Source organism: Oncorhynchus mykiss, chromosome 18, assembly GCF_013265735.2.
Source record: "Oncorhynchus mykiss isolate Arlee chromosome 18, USDA_OmykA_1.1, whole genome shotgun sequence".
NCBI lineage: Eukaryota > Metazoa > Chordata > Actinopteri > Salmoniformes > Salmonidae > Oncorhynchus > Oncorhynchus mykiss.
The window spans coordinates 68,082,505-68,106,978 of NC_048582.1; positions in this window are offsets into that span (position 1 = coordinate 68,082,505).

Below are 24,474 nucleotides of genomic sequence, written 5' to 3' on the forward strand. Positions count from 1 at the left end.
AGAGAGTCAGGAATCACATAGAGAGTCAGGGGTCACAGAGAGAGTCAGGGGTCACAGAGAGAGTCAGGAATCACAGAGAGAGTCAGGGGTCACAGAGAGAGTCAGGGGTCACAGAGAGAGTCAGGGGTCACAGAGAGAGTCAGGGGTCACGGAGAGATTCAGGGGTCACAGAGAGAGTCAGGGGTCACGGAGAGAGTCAGGGGTCACGGAGAGAGTCAGGGGTCACGGAGAGAGTCAGGGGTCACGGAGAGAGTCAGGGGTCACGGAGAGAGTCAGGGGTCACGGAGAGAGTCAGGGGTCACGGAGAGAGTCAGGGGTCACGGAGAGAGTCAGGGGTCACGGAGAGAGTCAGGGGTCACGGAGAGAGTCAGGGGTCACGGAGAGAGTCAGAGGTCACGGAGAGAGTAATTTGATGTAAAATAAGCATTTTCACTAACCCTTCCTTTTAAGGGGCTTTTATTACAGTGTAATTACATGTGCAATTACACTAACACAGTGTAGTTAACTGTAACAACTCATAGTTACAATCTTATAACAACATGTACCTGGTAGTAATTGCGGTCTGTAATTACAGAAGTATAACAACGAATGCTTGTTACCATGCTTGTTACAACTGGGCAGGTTTCCACTAAATTCACAGACACAGTGTTTCGTCTCTTCACAGCTGCATCAGATTAAATAACAACTGTGACAAAGGTTGGGATCCCTTGTGGATTCACTGGGTGTCTGAGAGATTACAGCCTCAATGGGCTTTAATTACTTTAACCTCTTGAAGCTATGGGGCACTATTATTTTTTGGGGGAAAATAATGTTCCCAAAGTAAACTGCCTATTTCTCAGGAACATATGCTAGAACGTGCATATAATTGACAGCTTAGGATAGAAAACACTCTAAAGTTTCCAAAACTGTAAAACTATTGTTTGTGAGTATAACAGAACTGATATTGCAGGCGAAATCCTGAGAAAAATCCAACCAGGAAGTGACTCTTATTTTGAAACCCCTGTCTTTCTATGCATCCCTATTGCCCAATGAAAGGGATATCAACCAGATTCCTTTTTCTGTGGCTTCCCTAAGGTGTCAACAGTCTAATTACTTAACTGTGAAGGTGCGGTGTCCAGCCAACGTTAATGCTAGCACTTGTCCCCATAATAAAGCGTACCATCTAGGTTAACTTGGTTGATCTTGCGAAAACATATTTAATACGAATGTAATCTCTGATGAGGAAGAAGACACTATTTCAAAGCATAGTACATGTAATGTTTGCCTATGTACGATGTAATTACTATTTGTTACACAGGATTTAGCTAGTTAAAACGAATTGTACTTTGTGGGGGTACTTACTTTGTTATTTATTTATTTATTTCACCTTTATTTAACCAGGTAGGCTAGTTGAGAACAAGTTCTCATTTACAACTAAGTAACTTGCAACTAAGGTGTACTTATACAGTACATTACCCATCCAGACCACCTGGCCCCCATTTTTTAAGTTTCCGGAAGCGCCATCCAAGTGGGAAAACAAATACACTAGCACACCATAGCACATGTAATATGCACTTAAGTACAATGTAATTACTAGTTGTTGCACAGGATTCAGCTAGTTCTATATAATTACTTAGGCCTGCTACTCATTACCAAGCGAAAATACAGTACATACAAACAATAGATCAGATTCTACTTTAGTAAACTGTACTGCAGCATGTTAAAAAAAAGACCTCACCTTACTTACAAAATAAAACAAATAAAAATTATTTTTAGATTAATCATGTGATTAGTTGGATATAGCATGAAAATACCTATTCTAATGGCAGCTCATATCTGTAGCCTATAGAACGGTGAGTAGCCTAGATAGCTAATTTATAAAAACGGAATTAACTTTTTCCTCCCCTTTTTAACATTACAAGTAACAATGGAAATCAACAACTCTGTCTTCGTTGGTTTCTTTCTCGTAAGCATTTTCCCATCCTGGATTCTGAGTCAAGTCTGAGCTAGTGTTTAGCTACGTTGAAAATAAAACAAATATTAGTTATAGTGTTTTGACACACGTAGAGCTAACGTTAACATGCTTGGTGTGCTCTGTTTGCTTCACTTTCTATGTGGGACTTTTATTATGAAGGGAAACTATACATTCTACTTTTGTGACTAATCATTATTGTCGTGAATCTAGCTAGCTAGTTAGCTAGCTTATGAGTAGCGACCATAGCATATCTATTTGCCAGCTTTAGGTTAGGCAATTTAGCTAGCTAGCTAGTCAAAGTTAGAAAACTAGCTAGCTAGCATGCTAGCCAATCCAAACAAAACTTAACAGATTGCATGGGAAATATATTCCGTAGAATGTGCTATGGTAACTAGGTAGCTAGCAAGCCTAGTTGGTAGGCCTACCAAACATGGCAGCTAACATTTGCTACCTGGCTAGCTACAGTCAGCCAGAGCCATATATGCCTCTGTAGCTAACTAGCTAACACTTGGCTAGATAGCTGGCAAATGCTTAATGGACATCTAACTTCCTATGCTAAATCATGTGGCAGAATTCTTAGGAGTTGCCTGGCAGTATAAGCAGAGTTGTGTCAATGAGGATGGGTTGTCAGTTTTTGTTTTTATTTTTTATTTATTTTATTTCACCTTTATTTAACCAGGTAGGCTAGTTGAGAACAAGTTCTCATTTGCAACTGCGACCTGGCCAAGATAAAGCATAGCAGTGTGACACAGACAACACAGAGTTACACATGGAGTAAACAATTAACAAGTCAATAACACAGTAGAAAACAAAGGGGAGTCTATATACATTGTGTCCAAAAGGCATGAGGAGGTAGGCAGTTGGCTAAGACATATCACCTGGTTTATGCAGGATGAAATACGGTGTGTTGGGACGCTATCGGAAGTGGCTAAAGCTAAAGTACCGGAACTTAAAGAAGCATATACATTTTTTATTTTATTTAACCTTTATTTAACTAAATGTAGAACTATTTAGATTCGTAACATATCGTACGAATTGCACACACATATTATTATATCTATTTTTTGTTGTTGCAGGATGTGACATATCATTCGAAATGGATGACATAGTATACAATTTGATGATGTAGTATACAAAAAATGGGGACCACTCTTGGTTCATGAGCACCACTTCTGGCTGAAATTATGCAAAAGTTTGAGAGTACATCTTTACATCAAAATACTTTAAAGTACTACTTAATCAGTTTTTGGGGGTGTCTGTACTTTACTTTGTCATTTTTACTTTTCTTTTGGCCTTACTGCTATTAGCCCATACAAAATCATTGAATAACAGATTAATTGCATGGAACAACAGATTGTTCCCTAATAATTATCGAAAGGAAGTTTGTTCACCTTTCACCGCAGATGAGGAAGTGTGATTTAGGCAGATGTGGGGGATTGAGACCAGATTTCTCTAGCTTCAACTGACAGAACTTTGCGAGAGTTGTTGTATTATGCTAATTCGATTTCCACTGGGGCACGGACATCGACCTTTATAAGGTTAACTAGTTAGAGACTATTGAGCATAGGCTTATAATCTCTCAGACACCAAGTGCATCCACATAGGATCCCAACCTTTGTCACAGTTGGTAATGAACTGGATGCAGCTGAGAAGTAAAACACTTAAGTTAGGGAATTTAGCGGAAACCTTCCCATTTGTAACAGGCATGTTAATAACCATTAGTTGTTACTCTTCTTGAATTACAAACTGCACTTACTACCAGGCACATCTTGCTGTTACATTGTAACTATGAGTTGTTACAATGAACTATAATACATGTCACAGTGTAATTACACTGTAATAAGGATCTCTTATTAAAAGGAAATGTTACCGCGTTTTCTATTAAACTTCAAATTGTCCTCAATGCATGGTTGAAAATAGTTTAAACCTCAAATTGTCCTCAATGCATGGTTGAAAATAGTTCATGAATATTTCCATATTTTGCCGGTGGTTCCTCAATTACTGCTCCTTGGTTGGACTACGAGTGAGCAACATACTTTCTATTCCTTATGAAGACGTAGTAAACAGTTGAAAATGCTTTCTTTCAAAGCACAAACATGTGGAGTTAAAGGAATCCATAATAGGCGGATAATGGTCTCTGTGAAGCTGTTACGACGTCCGACATAAACAGCTGATTGAACATGGGCTTCTGAGAGGATTGGTGGAGTTAAAGAGGAAGCTTTCAATCTCCAGAACAAACGTCTCTGTTTATATATCAAAACAATTTAGACACTTCGACTAGTTTTATTTTTAAAACACTTGAGAGATGGGTAACATTGTCTCTTTTATGAAACAGTCTTCATAAAATATAATTAAATCTCTTCCCATTATTGTATTATTTTGGGAAATTATTTTTGGTTAATTTATTTATTGTTTTGTGGTCAGAGATACTTGTAACTCCAGATGGTTTAGAGTCTGATTTTATCATAGTCATGCAAGGAAACCATACTAATTTCCTTCGGCACAATACGTATGGTTATTGGGGAATAAATTCAGTGTACGAATTTTGGAGGGGGACTCGTTTATGTGACAAAACGAAGCAAGTACAGCAACAGGAGAATCAAGGCGAATAAATTCAGTGTACGAATTTTGGAGGGGGCCTCGTTTATGTGACAAAACAAAGCAAGTACAGCAACAGGAGAATCAAGGCACCATCTAAACCACTGTAAAATATATTGTCCAGAACCAAAACATATTTTAGTTTCAGCTGTTTGAATCTTAAACTTAAAAACGGGAAGCATAGAAGTAATGCATATTAAACAGATCTACCGTTCCTAAGACTTGCTTTCAATGAAAATAACAGATCTAGAACTAACATATCTATGTTACCATGTTATTCTATACATCTACCACCATGTTATTCTATACATCTACCACCATGTTATTCTATACATCTACCACCATGTTACTCTATACATCTACCACCATGTTACTCTATACATCTACCACCATGTTACTCTATACATCTACCACCATGTTATTCTATACATCTACCACCATGTTATTCTATACATCTACCATGTTACTCTATACATCTACCACCATGTTATTCTATACATCTACCACCATGTTATTCTATACATCTACCACCGTGTTATTCTATACATCTACCACCATGTTACTCTATACATCTACCACCATGTTATTCTATACATCTACCACCATGTTATTCTATACATCTACCACCATGTTACTCTATACATCTACCACCATGTTACTCTATACATCTACCACCATGTTATTCTATACATCTACCACCATGTTATTCTATACATCTACCACCATGTTACTCTATACATCTACCACCATGTTACTCTATACATCTACCACCATGTTATTCTATACATCTACCACCATGTTATTCTATACATCTACCACCATGTTATTCTATACATCTACCACCATGTTACTCTATACATCTACCACCATGTTACTCTATACATCTACCACCATGTTATTCTATACATCTACCACCATGTTATTCTATACATCTGCCACCATGTTATTCTATACATCTACCACCATGTTATTCTATACATCTACCACCATGTTACTCTATACATCTACCACCATGTTACTCTATACATCTACCACCATGTTACTCTATACATCTACCACGATGTTATTCTATACATCTACCACCATGTTATTCTATACATCTACCACCATGTTATTCTATACATCTACCACGATGTTATTCTATACATCTACCACCATGTTATTCTATACATCTACCACCATGTTATTATATACATCTACCACCATGTTATTCTATACATCTACCACCATGTTATTCTATACATCTACCACCATGTTATTCTATACATCTACCACCATGTTATTATATACATCTACCACCATGTTATTCTATACATCTACCACCATGTTATTCTATACATCTACCACCATGTTACTCTATACATCTACCACCATGTTATTCTATACATCTACCACCATGTTATTCTATACATCTACCACCATGTTATTCTATACATCTACCACCATGTTATTATATACATCTACCACCATGTTATTCTATACATCTACCACCATGTTATTCTATACATCTACCACCATGTTATTCTATACATCTACCACCATGTTATTCTATACATCTACCACCATGTTATTCTATACATCTACCACCATGTTATTCTATACATCTACCACCATGTTACTCTATACATCTACCACCATGTTATTATATACATCTACCACCATGTTATTCTATACATCTACCACCATGTTATTCTATACATCTACCACCATGTTATTCTATACATCTACCACCATGTTATTCTATACATCTACCACCATGTTATTCTATACATCTACCACCATGTTACTCTATACATCTACCACCATGTTATTCTATACATCTACCACCATGTTATTATATACATCTACCACCATGTTATTCTATACATCTACCACCATGTTATTCTATACATCTACCACCATGTTATTCTATACATCTACCACCATGTTATTCTATACATCTACCACCATGTTATTCTATACATCTACCACCATGTTATTCTATACATCTACCACCATGTTACTCTATACATCTACCACCATGTTATTATATACATCTACCACCATGTTATTCTATACATCTACCACCATGTTATTCTATACATCTACCACCATGTTATTCTATACATCTACCACCATGTTATTCTATACATCTACCACCATGTTATTCTATACATCTACCACCATGTTATTCTATACATCTACCACCATGTTATTCTATACATCTACCACCATGTTATTATATACATCTACCACCATGTTATTCTATACATCTACTCTCTCTGTCTCTCTGTATCTCTCTGTCTGTCTCTCTCTCTTTCTCTGTCCCTCTCTGTCTCTCTCTGTCTCTCTCTGTCTCTCTCTGTCTCTCTCTGTCTCTCTCTCTCTCTGTCTCTCTCTGTCTCTCTCTCTCTCTCTGTCTCTCTCTTTCTGTCTCTCTCTCTGTCCCTCTCTCCCTCTGTATCTCTCTCTCTCTGTCTCTCTCTCTGTCTAGCTCTGTCTCTCTCTCTCTCTCTCTCTCTGTCTCCCCCCCTCTCTCTCTCTGTCTCTCTCTCCCTCTGTATCTCTCTCTCTCTGTCTCTCTCTCTGTCTAGCTCTGTCTCTCTCTCTCTCTCTCTCTCTGTCTCCCCCCCTCTCTCTCTCTGTCTCTTTCTTTCTCTCTTCTCACACGCATGCATGAACACACACACACACACACACACACACACATACACACACACACACACACACACACACACCATATATATATATATATATATATATATATATATATATATATAACACACATACACACCCCAGCCAGGCATTGCGAAGTGCATTTCACGCTCAAGGAGTGGCCGGTCAGTTCCTGCACAGCACAGAGCAGAGCTAGTAGTCAGGAGACATTAATCTCTATTAGACAGCCTCGTGGCCAGGAGTGGAGTGGAGCTGGCAGAGGTGGGTTACACAGTACAATGAACATGGGTCTGCTGTCAACAGTACAGAACAAGGCCTAGAGTTCATCTGTACACACCTGGGTATAGGACATATTATTACTGTCATCACTGTAAAGGGTCTGAGACTTGCACTGAGAAAGAATAAAACATTAGGAAGACCTTTTGCACTAAGAACAATCTAAAGTCATCAGGGAATGGACACTACAAGGTGTGCAAAGAATTCCACAGGGATGCTGGTCCATGTTGACTCCAGTGCTTCCCACAGTTGTGTCAAGTTGTGCATTGTGTGGTGATCCATTCTTGATACAGATGGGAAAATTATGAGCTTGGAAAACCCAGCAGCGTTGCAGTTCTTGACACAAACCGGTGTGCCTGGTACTTACTACTATACCCCATACCCTACTAACATACCCCATACCCTACTAACATACCGTACCCCATACCCTACTAACATACCCTACTAAAACACCCTACTACTATACCCCACACCCTACTAACATACCCTACTAACACACCCTACTACTATACCCAAATACCCTACTAACATACCTCACAACCTACTAACACACCCTACTGACACACCCTACTGACACACCCTACTAACACACCCTACTAACACACCCTACTACCATACCCCACACCCTACTAACATACCCTACTAACGCACCCTGCTAACATACCCTACTAACACACCCTACTACCATACCCCATACCCTACTAACACACCCTACTAACACACCATAATAACATACCCCACACCCTACTAACACACCCTACTAACACACCCTACTACCATACCCCACTACCATACCCTACTAACAAACCCTGCTAACATACCTCACAACTTACTAACACACCCTACTGACACACCCTACTGACACACCCTACTAACACACCCTACTAACACACCCTACTACCATAACCCACACCCTACTAACATACCCTACTAACACACCCTGCTAACATACCCTACTAACACACCCTACTACTATACCCCATACCCTACTAACATACCTCACAACCTACTGACACACCCTACTGACACACCCTACTGACACACCCTACTAACACACCCTACTGTCATACCTCACAACCTACTAACACACCCTACTGACACACCCTACTGACACACCCTACTAACACACCCTACTACCATACCCAACACCCTACTAACATACCCTACTAACACACCCTGCTAACATACCCTACTAACACACCCTGCTAACACACCCTACTAACACACCCTGCTAACATACCCAACTAACACACCCTACTACCATACCCCACACCCTACTAACACACCCTACTAACACACCGTAATAACATACCCCACACCCTACTACCATACCCCATACCCTACTAACACACCCTACTACCATACCCCACACCCTACTAACACACCCTACTAACATACCCCATACCCTACTAACATACCCTGCTAACATACCCCATACCCTACTAACACACCCTACCCAACATACCCCATACCCTACTAACATACCCTGCTAACATACCCCAAACCCTACTAAAACCCTACTAACATACCCCATACCCTACTAACATACCCTACTAACATACCCCATACCCTGCTAACATACCCTGCAACCATACCCCATACCCTACTAATACACCCTACTAACATACCCTACTAACATACCCCATACCCTACTAACACACCCTACTAGCACACCCTGCTAACATACCCCATATCCTACTAACACACCCTTCTAACATACCCCATACCCTACTAACATACCGCACACCCTACTAACACACCCTACTAACATACCCTACTGACATACCCCATACCCTACTAACACACCCTACTAGCACACCCTGCTAACATACCCCATACCCTACTAACACACCCTACTAACATACCCCATACCCTACAAACACACCCTACTACCATACCCCATACCCTACAAACACACCCTACTAGCACACCCTGCTAACATACCCATACCCTACTAACACATCCTACTAACACACCCCATACCCTACTATCATACCCTACTAACACACCCTGCTAACATACCCTACTAACATACCCTACTAACACACCCTGCTATAACATACCCTACTAACACACCCTACTAACAAACCCTACTAACACACCCTACTAACAAACCCTGCGAACACACCCTATTAACATACCCCATACCCTGCTAACATACCCCACACCCTACTAACACACCCTGCTAACATACCCTATTAACATACCCCATTCCATGCTAACATAACCTACTAACACACCCTGCTAACATGCCCTGCTAACATACCCCATACCCTACTAACATACCCTGCTAACACGCCCTGCTAACACGCCCTGCTAACATACCGCATACCCTACTAACATACCCTACTAACGCACCATACTAACGCAACCTACTACAATACCCCATACCCTACAAACACACCCTACTAGCACACTCTGCTAACATACCCATACCCTACTAACACATCCTACTAACACACCCCATACCCTACTATCATACCCTACTAACACACCCTGCTAACATACCCTACTAACATACCCTACTAACACACCCTGCTATAACATACCCTACTAACACACCCTACTAACAAACCCTACTAACACACCCTACTAACATACCCTGCGAACACACCCTATTAACATACCCCATACCCTGCTAACATACCCCACACCCTACTAACACACCCTGCTAACATACCCTATTAACATACCCCATTCCCTGCTAACATAACCTACTAACACACCCTGCTAACATGCCCTGCTAACATACCCCATACCCTACTAACATACCCTGCTAACACGCCCTGCTAACATACCCCATACCCTACTAACATACCCTGCTAACACGCCCTGCTAACACACCCTGCTAACATGCCCTGCTAACATACCCCATACCCTACTAACATACCCTACTAACATACCCTACTAACATACCCTGCTAACATACCCTACTAACACACCCTACTAACACACCCTACTAACACACCCTGCTAACATGCCCTGCTAACATACCCCATACCCTACTAACATACCCTGCTAACACGCCCTGCTAACATACCCCATACCCTACTAACATACCCTACTAACACACCCTGCTAACACACCCTGCTAACATGCCCTGCTAACATACCCCATACCCTACTAACACACCCTACTAACACACCCTGCTAACATGCCCTGCTAACATACCCCATACCCTACTAACATACCCTACTAACACACCCTGCTAACACACCCTGCTAACATGCCCTGCTAACATACCCCATACCCTACTAACACACCCTGCTAACATGCCCTGCTAACATACCCCATACCCTACTAACACACCCTACTAACACACCCTGCTAACATGCCCTGCTAACATACCCCATACCCTACTAACATACCCTACTAACATACCCTACTAACACACCCTGCTAACATGCCCTGCTAACATACCCCATACCCTACTAACATACCCTACTAACACACCCTGCTTTTAGAGGTGGTCTGCAGCAAATGGCTCTCTCTGTCTCTCTCTCCCCATCTCTCCCTCTCTCTCTTTGTCTCTCTCTCTGTATCTCTCTCGCTCTGTCTCTCTCTCTCTCTCCCCCCCTGTCTCTCCCTCTCCCCCTCTCTCTCTCTCTTTCTCTTTCTCTGTCTCTCTGTCTCTCTGTCTCTCTCTCTCTCTCTCTCTCTCCCCATTGCTCTCTCCCCCTTCGCTCCCTCTCCCCCCCCCCCCCCCCCCCACCCACTCTCTCTGGACGAACAGATGGAGGAGTCGCAGTATTTCAGAGGGAACACAAGTCATTTACATAATGGTGACAGAGGAGCTGTCTGTTTGGATAACAGTGGTTCCACGGCTGATGTGAGTGGCTGGACCTTTCTGTGGCGACAGGGTCAGGGAGAGGTGAAAGACAAGTGGCTTGGAAACTTTGTCAAAATACTTGTCAAAAGAAGGTAAAGTTTTAGGGCGCATCCAAAATGGCACCCTATTATAAGTGTTCTTCTTTTGACCTATTGGAAATACAGTGATATTTCGGATTCACTTTAAAGTGTTATCTGAACCCAAACCCTAAACCCTACTGCTGAACACTTCTGTTGTTCTGGATGACTTGGATGGATCGAGTTCAGGTAAAGGATGTTTCTTTAAAAGCCTACTGAAATTGTTTGTTTTTTTAGTTAAAACCAATAGTTATTATTCCTCTCGTAACCTTCCCTCCTCGAAGATATCTCATCTGAAACAACTGAGCATACTACCGTGGTCTGACCAGGCAAACTGGAGAACGGGAGAGTCGGGAGTACGAGTGCTAATCATAGAATGCAAAAACAGTGAACGGAGGGCCCTTCTCCAACGTGTAATCCACGCAAGATTCAACGAAAAAGTATGCACACAAATTTGACATAACCACTTTTAAAAAAACAACTCATTTTTTTCTTGAAATCAATAGTGCCATTATTTGAGCTGAAGCGAAAGAGAAATAAACTCTGAATTTGGATTCAAATGTTGCCCATTGACATCTCATAAGATGCCTGACTACAATATTTGACCTTGATATGTTCATAAATGCTGTGTAAATTCTGGCATGTTTAGCTGCCTATAACACCCACTGTGGCAGGTATAGATCGCAGGTCCACAGTAAGTCATTAGAGCCAACTGGCTACCTAATACTGTTAGCTAGCCAGATAGCCACAAATACTTGCTAGATAGCTAGCTAGTTACACACAAATAATTTTACACAATACCTTGTGAAACATTAGTTTTAGGCAATTTTTGGCCCGTTTGTTTATTCTGGCTAGCTATATTATTATGATTCACATACAGTATAGCTGATAATTATGAAGTAAATTGTTTGTTTTGTATTCATCCTATTTCATCTCTATTTTTGTCTTTGTCCTGGCTGGAAGAAGGGTCAGTGAATGGGGAGGTGCAGTGTGAGGTAATACAGTCGGGGGAGGTGCAACGTGAGGTAATGCAGTAGGAGGAGGTGCAGCGTGAGGTAATACAGTAGGGGAGGTGCAGCGTGAGGTACTACAGTAGAGGAGGTGCAGTGTGAGGTAATGCAGTAGGGGAGGTGCAGCGTGAGGTAATACAGTAGGGGAGGTGCAGCGTGAGGTAATACAGTAGGGGAGGTGCAGCGTGAGGTAATACAGTAGAGGAGGTGCAGTGTGAGGTAATGCAGTAGGGGAGGTGCAGCGTGAGGTAATACAGTAGGGGAGGTGCAGCGTGAGGTAATACAGTAGGGGAGGTGCAGTGTGAGGTAATGCAGTAGGGGAGGTGCAGCGTGAGGTAATACAGTAGGGGAGGTGCAGCGTGAGGTAATACAGTAGGGGGGTGCAGCGTGAGGTAATACAGTAGGGGAGGTGCAGCGTGAGGTAATGCAGTAGGGGGAGGTGCAGCGTGAGGTAATGCAGTAGGGGGGTGCAGCGTGAGGTAATACAGTAGGGGGGTGCAGCGTGAGGTAATACAGTAGGGGAGGTGCAGCGTGAGGTAATGCAGTAGGGGGAGGTGCAGCGTGAGGTAATGCAGTAGGGGGGTGCAGCGTGAGGTAATACAGTAGGGGGGTGCAGCGTGAGGTAATACAGTAGGGGGGTGCAGCGTGAGGTAATACAGTAGGGGGGTGCAGCGTGAGGTAATACAGTAGGGGAGGTGCAGCGTGAGGTAATGCAGTAGGGGGGTGCAGCGTGAGGTAATACAGTAGGGGAGGTGCAGCGTGAGGTAATGCAGTAGGGGGAGGTGCAGCGTGAGGTAATGCAGTAGGGGGGTGCAGCGTGAGGTAATACAGTAGGGGAGGTGCAGCGTGAGGTAATGCAGTAGGGGGAGGTGCAGCATGAGGTAATGCAGTAGGGGAGGTGCACGGTAGTGTAGAGCAGGGTAGTGTAGAGCACGAGAGTGTAGAGCACGGTAGTGTAGAGCACGAGAGTGTAGAGCACGGTAGTGTAGAGCACGGTAGTGTAGAGCAGGGTAGTGTAGAGCACGGTAGTGTAGAGCACGGTAGTGTAGAGCACGAGAGTGTAGAGCACGGTAGTGTAGAGCACGGTAGTGTAGAGCACGGTAGTGTAGAGCACGGTAGTGTAGAGCACGGTAGTGTAGAGCAGGGTAGTGTAGAGCACGGTAGTGTAGAGCACGGTAGTGTAGAGCACGGTAGTGTAGAGCACGGTAGTGTAGAGCACGAGAGTGTAGAGCACGGTAGTGTAGAGCACGGTAGTGTAGAGCACGGTAGTGTAGAGCACGGTAGTGTGCATATTGAGAAACAGAGTGAATATTTGAAAGCAATAAACTCAAAATACTTCAGGAGGATCTCTCTCTCTCTCTCTTTCTTTCTCTCTCTCTGTGTCTGTCTTTGAACACTCTCTCTCTCGCTCACGCTCTCTCTCTCTCTCGCTCTCTCTCTCTCTCGCTCTCTCTAGCTCGCTCTCTCTCTCGCTCTCTCTCTCTCTCGCTCTCTCTCTCGCTCTCTCTCTCTCTCTCTCTCTCTCGTTCTCTCTCGCTCTCTCTCGCTCTCTCTCTCCAGGTAGCCGACGGTGTTGGGCTGGCTTGTTCTTAACTGGCTTGCCTGGGTTAAATTAAAACATTTGTCTCTAAACATCAATATCAATCTCTTCAGAAATTGCTGGTACTTTCTGTTTGTAGCAAGTGAGTATCATGAAACACAGAGACAGGACACTGTGACTTGACAGATAAATGTCCTCAGAAATAGCTAGATAGCTGTCAGCTAAACACAGAACGTCAGCAGGAGGTCACAGAAGGCTCAGCAGTCTCCTCAACAGACAGCAGGACATTGTCATTAGCATGGTCATTTGCACTGGTAGCCTAGCATTCAAAGCAAAGCCAAACCATCTGCCCATCTGCTATTCAAAGCTCTAGTCAGGAAAATCTTGAGGGGAAAAATTCCAGTTCACTTGCATCAAATGCTGTTGGTTGAATTAGAAAATGTTTTAGTGGAGACAGTGAAAAGGTGTGAGCAGAGTATATCTTCATGGGTTATACTCAGCCTCTAGCGGGGGGGGGGGGGGGGGGTATATCCTGCCTGGTTGGCCCTGTCTGGGGATACTGTCGGACAGGGCCAAAGTGTCCTCCAACTCACCCCCATTATCAGCCTCTAGTATCTATGCTGCAATGGTCTATGTGCCGGAGGGGTCAGTCTGTTATATCTGGTGTAATTATCCTGTCTGTCTTATCTGTTGTCCTGTGTGAATTTAAGGCATGTGCTAACCAACTGGCAAATGTCTTCACTGACATTTTCAACCTCTCCCTGTCTGATTCAAGCAGACCACCATAGTCCCTGTGCCCAAGAACTCTACGGTAACCTGGCTAAATGACTACTGACCCGTGACAATCACGTACACCACCGTTGAAAAGTTTGGGGTCACTTAGAAATGTCCTTGTTTTTTTTTTTTTTAAGAACAGTTTTAGTCCATTAAAATAACATACAATTGATCAGAAATACAGTGTAGACATTGTTAATGTAAATGACTATTGTAGCTGGACACGGCTGATTTTTTTAATGGAATATCTACATAGTTATAAAGAGGCCCATTATCAGCAACCATCACTCCTGTGTTCCAATGGCACGTTGTGTTAGCTAATCCAAGTTTATCATTTTAAAAGGTTAATTGATCATTAGAAAACCCTTTTGCAATTATGTTAGCTCAGCTGAAAACTGTTGTCCTGATTAAAGAAGCAATACAATTGTCCTTCTTCAGACTAGTTGAGTATCTGGAGCGTCGGCATTTGTGGGTTCGATTACAGGCTCTAAATGGCCAGAAATAAATACGTTTTCTCTGAAACTTGTCAGTCTATTCTTGTTCTGAGAAATCAAGGCTATTCCATGCGAGAAATTGCCAGGAAACTGAAGATCTCGTTCAACGCTGTGTACTACTCCCTTCACAGAACAGCACAAACTGGCTCTAACCAGAATAGAAAGGGCGAGGCCCCGGTGCACAACTGAGCAAGAGGACAAGTACATTAGTGTCTAGTTTGAGAAACAGACACTTCACAAGTACAACTGGCAGCTTCATTAAATAGTACCCGCAAAACACCAGTCTCAACAGTGAAGAGGCAACTCCGGGATGCTGACCTTCTAGCCATCTGACATTTACTCCTGAGGAACTGACCTGTAACACCTTCTACATCCCTGATGGTCATCTATGAACATTTAAACATCTTCAAGAACAATCTGGCCATAATGGCAATGTACTCTTATAATCTCCACCCGTCACAGCCAGAAGCGGACTGGCCCACCCCTCAATGCCTGGTTCCTCTCTAGGTTTCTTCCTAGGTTCCGGCCCTTTCTAGGTAGTTTTTCCTAGCCACCGTGCTTCTACATCTGAATTGCTTGCTGGTTGGGGGTTTTAGGCTTGGTTTCTGTACAGCACTTTGTGACTTCTGCTTGATGTAAGAAAGGGCTTTATAAATACATTTGATTTGATTGATATAATATGGTGATTATGGCCTTTCCAATGTCCACATACTTCCTCTTGCATTCATTTCGAAGGAAAAACAGAGTCATTGATTGATTTGTTGAGTACCTTAAGTGTTTTTAAAGGATATATAATATAATAAAAACACATAAAACGTTGACCTAAAGAAACTATGGCTTCACCTTTATCAAACTCATACTGTATGTCTGTGAAGTTAGATTTTTGAAAAAAGTTTATTTTAAATAAAAAAACTAGAAAGTTCTATCTGCATAAACCCATTTGAAGGTTTTATCTTCAATCCAATGACAAGCCGGAACAAACACATATGGACCAATCAGCACGCGTCTTTGGCATAATGGCACACAAGCAACAACAATAAAAAAAAAAACAACGCTGTCGGGAATCTTAAAGCCAATGATCACATCGTTGTTCAGTATTGACAGTAATGTGTCAGATGATTGTAATACATTTCTTCAACTGTTCTTCGGGTGATGTGTTCTGTCTCTATCTTGGGAAAAAAAAAATTGTTATTCTATAGCTACAGTCTTCTTGAAAACGGGACATGTCTAATTCAGAAGTATCAGACAGGACCTTATGGTTGAACCCAGGTTTACATTTCAGAGCCATAAGGTTGATTCTGCGATTGCAGAACAACAAAATAAACAACAACAAAATAAAATATTTAGAAATGTCTTAGGATTTAGGATCCTCTCCACTTTAGTTACCTTTAAGTTGAGGACCTGTAATGGTTTAGAAAAAAATATAAAATATAAAACACTTCTGAGATGTGAAAACGTTGATGTTCAATATCTCAGAACTATGCTTAGATAGAAACGTACAGTCCCAAGGTCACAAAAGATCTTCCTCTGTGCCAAATGTGTTGTTTTTATCACAGAGTGCACTATAGAGTCAACATTTTCTGCTTTAGTATACAAAAAGAGAGATACTTTTTAATTCCTTCATATTAACACAGAAATTATTGTAAATTGTCCTAATATTTCAGAAGGATCAACAAAAGGGTTTTGAAATTATGACTTTTAGACCCCTGTTGGCGCTTTTAGGGTTAACACATCGGCATCAAAACAACGATGGTAAGCATCAAAACAACGATGGTAAGCATCAAAACAACGATGGTAAGTAACAAAACAACGATGTTAAGTAACAAAACAACGATGGTAAGTAACAAAACAACGATGGTAAGCAACAAAACAACGATGGTAAGCATCAAAACAACGATGGTAAGCATCAAAACAACGATGGTAAGTAACCAGACAGTATGGAGAGAATCTATTAATCTATGTTCATACTTGTTGGCCTGACAGGTCTTGTTTTCACATAAGTGGTTGGTTCTTGCTGTTCCAGACTCTGGGTGTATCCCAAATGGCCCTTTTCATTTTTAGAGTGATTTGTTCAAGGTCCATAGGGCTCTGGTTTAAAGTAGTGCACTACATAGAGAACTGGGTGCTATTTGGTACCTACTCCCTGTCTGGCAATGGGCGGCTAGACAAGACCACTTTGTAGACAAGCTCTTTTATGAGACTTGAAGAATGGAAGGAGAGAAGAGAAGAGAAGAGAGAGAAAAATAATCAATACTGTATATTTCAGACGGTTATGAAACAATACATTTTGTCCATGGACACAATTGTAAGGTTGGATATCCTTGCCCTTGAAATGGGAAAATCAGTCTTGTTCCCTTCCATTGTACTTGTTGAGGCAGAAACTAATAGGCAATCAAAAGACAGAGGGGGAAAGAAAGAAAGGGAGAGAGACATGGAGAGAGAGAGAGAGAGAGAGATGGAGAGAGAGAGACATGGAGAGAGAGAGAGAGAGATACATGGAGAGAAAGAGAGAGACATGGAGAGAGAGAGAGAGACATGGAGAGAGAGAGACATGGAGAGAGAGAGACATGGAGAGAGAGAGACATGGAGAGAGAGAGACATGGAGAGAGAGAGAGACATGGAGAGAGAGAGACATGGAGAGAGAGAGACATGGAGAGAGAGACATGGAGAGAGAGAGAGACATGGAGAGAGAGAGAGAGACATGGAGAGAGAGAGGTGTTCAAAGACAGGCAGGGAGAGATGGAGAGATGGAGAGGGAGAGAGAGACATGGAGAGAGAGGTGTTCAAAGACAGGCAGGGAGAGAGAGAGACCGCCAACGGTACTATTAATCAGCCATTTGCAACCATTGGCGGCCATTTTAGCCTCTCACTCTCTGCACGGTAGTGTCTGGATTAGGGAGGAATGGAGAAAATACAACACAGACAGAGTGACTGCTGTTGGAAAAAGCAAGAGGAGATAAATGTCTCTGACCATGTAACTGTGCAGCTTACTGGGCCCTTCCTTGTCAATAGTAGTGCACTGTGTAGGAAACAGGGTTCCATTTGGAGTGAACCTAGGTCCAGGCAGGTGGGTTCACCTGTGTAGGAAACAGGTTTCCATTTGGAGTGAACCTAGGTCCAGGCAGGTGGGTTCACCTGTGTAGGAAACAGGTTTCCATTTGGAGTGAACCTAGGTCCAGGCAGGTGGGTTCACCTGTGTAGGAAACAGGGTTCCATTTGGAGTGAACCTAGGTCCAGGCAGGTGGGTTCACCTGTGTAGGAAACAGGGTTCCATTTGGAGTGAACCTAGGTCCAGGCAGGTGGGTTCACCTGTGTAGGAAACAGGGTTCCATTTGGAGTGAACCTAGGTCCAGGCAGGTGGGTTCACCTGTGTAGGAAACAGGGTTCCATTTGGAGTGAACCTAGGTCCATGCAGGTGGGTTCACCTGTGTAGGAAACAGGGTTCCATTTGGAGTGAACCTAGGTCCAGGCAGGTGGGTTCACCTGTGTAGGAAACAGGGTTCCATTTGGAGTGAACCTAGGTCCAGGCAGGTGGGTTCACCTGTGTAGGAAACAGGGTTCCATTTGGAGTGAACCTAGGTCCAGGCAGGTGGGTTCACCTGTGTAGGAAACAGGGTTCCATTTGGAGTGAACCTAGGTCCAGGCAGGTGGGTTCACCTGTGTAGGAAACAGGGTTCCATTTGGAGTGAACCTAGGTCCAGGCAGGTGGGTTCACCTGTGTAGGAAACAGGGTTCCATTTGGAGTGAACCTAGGTCCAGGCAGGTGGGTTCACCTGTGTAGGAAACAGGGTTCCATTTGGAGTGAACCTAGGTCCAGGCAGGTGGGTTCACCTGTGTAGGAAACAGGGTTCCATTTGGAGTGAACCTAGGTCCAGGCAGGTGGGTTCACCTGTGTAGGAAACAGGGTTCCATTTGGAGTGAACCTAGGTCCAGGCAGGTGGGTTCACCTGTGTAGGAAACAGGGTTCCATTTGGAGTGAACCTAGGTCCAGGCAGGTGGGTTCACCTGTGTAGGAAACAGGGTTCCATTTGGAGTGAACCTAGGTCCAGGCAGGTGGGTTCACCTGTGTAGGAAACAGGGTTCCATTTGGAGTGAACCTAGGTCCAGGCAGGTGGGTTCACCTGTGTAGGAAACAGGGTTCCATTTGGAGTGAACCTAGGTCCAGGCAGGTGGGTTCACCTGTGTAGGAAACAGGGTTCCATTTGGAGTGAACCTAGGTCCAGGCAGGTGGGTTCACCTGTGTAGGAAACAGGGTTCCATTTGGAGTGAACCTAGGTCCAGGCAGGTGGGTTCACCTGTGTAGGAAACAGGGTTCCATTTGGAGTGAACCTAGGTCCAGGCAGGTGGGTTCACCTGTGTAGGAAACAGGGTTCCATTTGGAGTGAACCTTGGTCCAGGCAGGTGGGTTCACCTGTGTAGGAAACAGGGTTCCATTTGGAGTGAACCTAGGTCCAGGCAGGTGGGTTCACCTGTGTAGGAAACAGGGTTCCATTTGGAGTGAACCTAGGTCCAGGCAGGTGGGTTCACCTGTGTAGGAAACAGGGTTCCATTTGGAGTGAACCTAGGTCCAGGCAGGTGGGTTCACCTGTGTAGGAAACAGGGTTCCATTTGGAGTGAACCTAGGTCCAGGCAGGTGGGTTCACCTGTGTAGGAAACAGGGTTCCATTTGGAGTGAACCTAGGTCCAGGCAGGTGGGTTCACCTGTGTAGGAAACAGGGTTCCATTTGGAGTGAACCTAGGTCCAGGCAGGTGGGTTCACCTGTGTAGGAAACAGGTTTCCATTTGGAGTGAACCTAGGTCCAGGCAGGTGGGTTCACCTGTGTAGGAAACAGGTTTCCATTTGGAGTGAACCTAGGTCCAGGCAGGTGGGTTCACCTGTGTAGGAAACAGGGTTCCATTTGGAGTGAACCTAGGTCCAGGCAGGTGGGTTCACCTGTGTAGGAAACAGGGTTCCATTTGGAGTGAACCTAGGTCCAGGCAGGTGGGTTCACCTGTGTAGGAAACAGGGTTCCATTTGGAGTGAACCTAGGTCCAGGCAGGTGGGTTCACCTGTGTAGGAAACAGGGTTCCATTTGGAGTGAACCTAGGTCCATGCAGGTGGGTTCACCTGTGTAGGAAACAGGGTTCCATTTGGAGTGAACCTAGGTCCAGGCAGGTGGGTTCACCTGTGTAGGAAACAGGGTTCCATTTGGAGTGAACCTAGGTCCAGGCAGGTGGGTTCACCTGTGTAGGAAACAGGGTTCCATTTGGAGTGAACCTAGGTCCAGGCAGGTGGGTTCACCTGTGTAGGAAACAGGGTTCCATTTGGAGTGAACCTAGGTCCAGGCAGGTGGGTTCACCTGTGTAGGAAACAGGGTTCCATTTGGAGTGAACCTAGGTCCAGGCAGGTGGGTTCACCTGTGTAGGAAACAGGGTTCCATTTGGAGTGAACCTAGGTCCATGCAGGTGGGTTCACCTGTGTAGGAAACAGGGTTCCATTTGGAGTGAACCTAGGTCCAGGCAGGTGGGTTCACCTGTGTAGGAAACAGGGTTCCATTTGGAGTGAACCTAGGTCCAGGCAGGTGGGTTCACCTGTGTAGGAAACAGGGTTCCATTTGGAGTGAACCTAGGTCCAGGCAGGTGGGTTCACCTGTGTAGGAAACAGGGTTCCATTTGGAGTGAACCTAGGTCCAGGCAGGTGGGTTCACCTGTGTAGGAAACAGGGTTCCATTTGGAGTGAACCTAGGTCCAGGCAGGTGGGTTCACCTGTGTAGGAAACAGGGTTCCATTTGGAGTGAACCTAGGTCCAGGCAGGTGGGTTCACCTGTGTAGGAAACAGGGTTCCATTTGGAGTGAACCTAGGTCCAGGCAGGTGGGTTCACCTGTGTAGGAAACAGGGTTCCATTTGGAGTGAACCTAGGTCCAGGCAGGTGGGTTCACCTGTGTAGGAAACAGGGTTCCATTTGGAGTGAACCTAGGTCCAGGCAGGTGGGTTCACCTGTGTAGGAAACAGGGTTCCATTTGGAGTGAACCTAGGTCCAGGCAGGTGGGTTCACCTGTGTAGGAAACAGGGTTCCATTTGGAGTGAACCTAGGTCCAGGCAGGTGGGTTCACCTGTGTAGGAAACAGGGTTCCATTTGGAGTGAACCTAGGTCCAGGCAGGTGGGTTCACCTGTGTAGGAAACAGGGTTCCATTTGGAGTGAACCTAGGTCCAGGCAGGTGGGTTCACCTGTGTAGGAAACAGGGTTCCATTTGGAGTGAACCTAGGTCCAGGCAGGTGGGTTCACCTGTGTAGGAAACAGGGTTCCATTTGGAGTGAACCTAGGTCCAGGCAGGTGGGTTCACCTGTGTAGGAAACAGGGTTCCATTTGGAGTGAACCTAGGTCCAGGCAGGTGGGTTCACCTGTGTAGGAAACAGGGTTCCATTTGGAGTGAACCTTGGTCCAGGCAGGTGGGTTCACCTGTGTAGGAAACAGGGTTCCATTTGGAGTGAACCTAGGTCCAGGCAGGTGGGTTCACCTGTGTAGGAAACAGGGTTCCATTTGGAGTGAACCTAGGTCCAGGCAGGTGGGTTCACCTGTGTAGGAAACAGGGTTCCATTTGGAGTGAACCTAGGTCCAGACAGGTGGGTTCACCTGTGTAGGAAACAGGGTTCCATTTGGAGTGAACCTAGGTCCAGGCAGGTGGGTTCACCTGTGTAGGAAACAGGGTTCCATTTGGAGTGAACCTAGGTCCAGGCAGGTGGGTTCACCTGTGTAGGAAACAGGGTTCCATTTGGAGTGAACCTAGGTCCAGGCAGGTGGGTTCACCTGTGTAGGAAACAGGGTTCCATTTGGAGTGAACCTAGGTCCAGGCAGGTGGGTTCACCTGTGTAGGAAACAGGGTTCCATTTGGAGTGAACCTAGGTCCAGGCAGGTGGGTTCACCTGTGTAGGAAACAGGGTTCCATTTGGAGTGAACCTAGGTCCAGGCAGGTGGGTTCACCTGTGTAGGAAACAGGGTTCCATTTGGAGTGAACCTAGGTCCATGCAGGTGGGTTCACCTGTGTAGGAAACAGGGTTCCATTTGGAGTGAACCTAGGTCCAGGCAGGTGGGTTCACCTGTGTAGGAAACAGGGTTCCATTTGGAGTGAACCTAGGTCCAGGCAGGTGGGTTCACCTGTGTAGGAAACAGGGTTCCATTTGGAGTGAACCTAGGTCCAGGCAGGTGGGTTCACCTGTGTAGGAAACAGGGTTCCATTTGGAGTGAACCTAGGTCCAGGCAGGTGGGTTCACCTGTGTAGGAAACAGGGTTCCATTTGGAGTGAACCTAGGTCCAGGCAGGTGGGTTCACCTGTGTAGGAAACAGGGTTCCATTTGGAGTGAACCTAGGTCCAGGCAGGTGGGTTCACCTGTGTAGGAAACAGGGTTCCATTTGGAGTGAACCTAGGTCCAGGCAGGTGGGTTCACCTGTGTAGGAAACAGGGTTCCATTTGGAGTGAACCTAGGTCCAGGCAGGTGGGTTCACCTGTGTAGGAAACAGGGTTCCATTTGGAGTGAACCTAGGTCCAGGCAGGTGGGTTCACCTGTGTAGGAAACAGGGTTCCATTTGGAGTGAACCTAGGTCCAGGCAGGTGGGTTCACCTGTGTAGAAGAAAAAGAAACGCACACCTATTAAGACGAGGTGCTGGCTAGCGGAATAGAAAACCTGAAAATAAAAGAGAGCCGCACACTCTAAGAGCTCAGATGCAAAAATTTAATACCAACGTTTTGACAGCCAAGCTGTCTTCATCAGGGTATAATCACAAACACTGCAGGATGACTCGTTTATATAGTGTCAAAAGACACAGGTGTCTGTAATCATGGCCAGGAGTGGCCTAATATCATTGGTTAATAATCAAATATTAAAATGTCATACAAAGAACAGCATACAAACAACAAATGGATAGCATTCGATCATAGATTCATTTAACTGCACAAGTTTACAAACAATTACAATGGTAAAGTCACAATAATCACAAGAATGTCTTCAGATCAAAGTCTACGTTGAGACCGAAGGGCGCAAGGGTCTTTAAATTAAAGATCCAGGCAGCCTCTCGTTTTAACAATAAATTATCAAGGTCACCCCCTCTCCTAGGGAGGGTGACATGTTCGATGCCAATATAACGCAGAGACTAAATCTAGTGGCCTGCCTCCAAGAAGTGGGCCGCAACTGGGTAAGTAAAGTTTTTACACCTAATGGTGCTACGATGCTCTGAGATACGTACTTTTAATTCACACTTTGTTTTACCTACATCATGTTTACCACAAGGACACGTTATAAGATAAATAACTGCCTTAGTGGAGCACGTAATAACACCTTTGATATGGGATCGATTTCCCTGTTTGTGGGTGTTTGAAGGATCTACATTTATAAGTGCCATTGCATTGAGCACAGCCATTACATTTGTAATTTCCATCCAGTAGGGGCGCAAATAGACGTTGTTCAGGGATATCTTGGGGTGGTAAATCAGAGCTTACCAATTGGTCTCTGAGATTTCTGCCCCGTGAGAATACGACCAAGGGAAGGTCCGAAAACACATTACCGAGACTATCATCGGATTTTAGGATGTGCCAATGTTTGTGAACAATTCCCTTAATTTGTTCAGAGCACTTTGAATAGCGGGTAGTTAGAACGCAAGAATGAGTCTTTTTGCGAGACTGACCTTGAAAAAGGTCATGTCTCGTTTTGTTTTGAATTTTCTCAATGGCAATATTAATCTGATCATTTTTGTAGCCCCTCTCCTTGAACTTTCTTTGCATCTCAGTCGAAATCGGATTGTTTTTTGCTAATTCTTTTGAGTCGACAGAATTGGCTGTAGGGCAAACTATTTTTCAAGGGAAGTGGGTGACATTGTTTGTAAACTTGTGTAGTTAAATGAATCTATGATCGTCTGCTATCCATTTGTTGTTTGTATGCTGTTCTTTGTATGACATTTTAATATTTGATTATTAACCAATGATATTAGGCCATTCTTGGCCACGATTACAGACACCTGTGTCTTTTGACACTATATAAACGAGTCATCCCGCTGTGTTTGTGATTATACCCTGATGAAGACAGCTTGGCTGTCAAAAGGTTGGTAATTACATTTTTGCATCTGAGCTCTTAGAGTGTGCGGCTCTCTTTTATATTCAGGGTTCAGCTGTGCACCTGCCTAGAGGTCATACTGTCAAGCAGCAACGTGAGACACCTTGGCGATGCTAACCTCCAATCAGAGAGCTGGTTTATAATCTCGTTAGGATGGGAGAGGCATAGAAACCTTAAGTA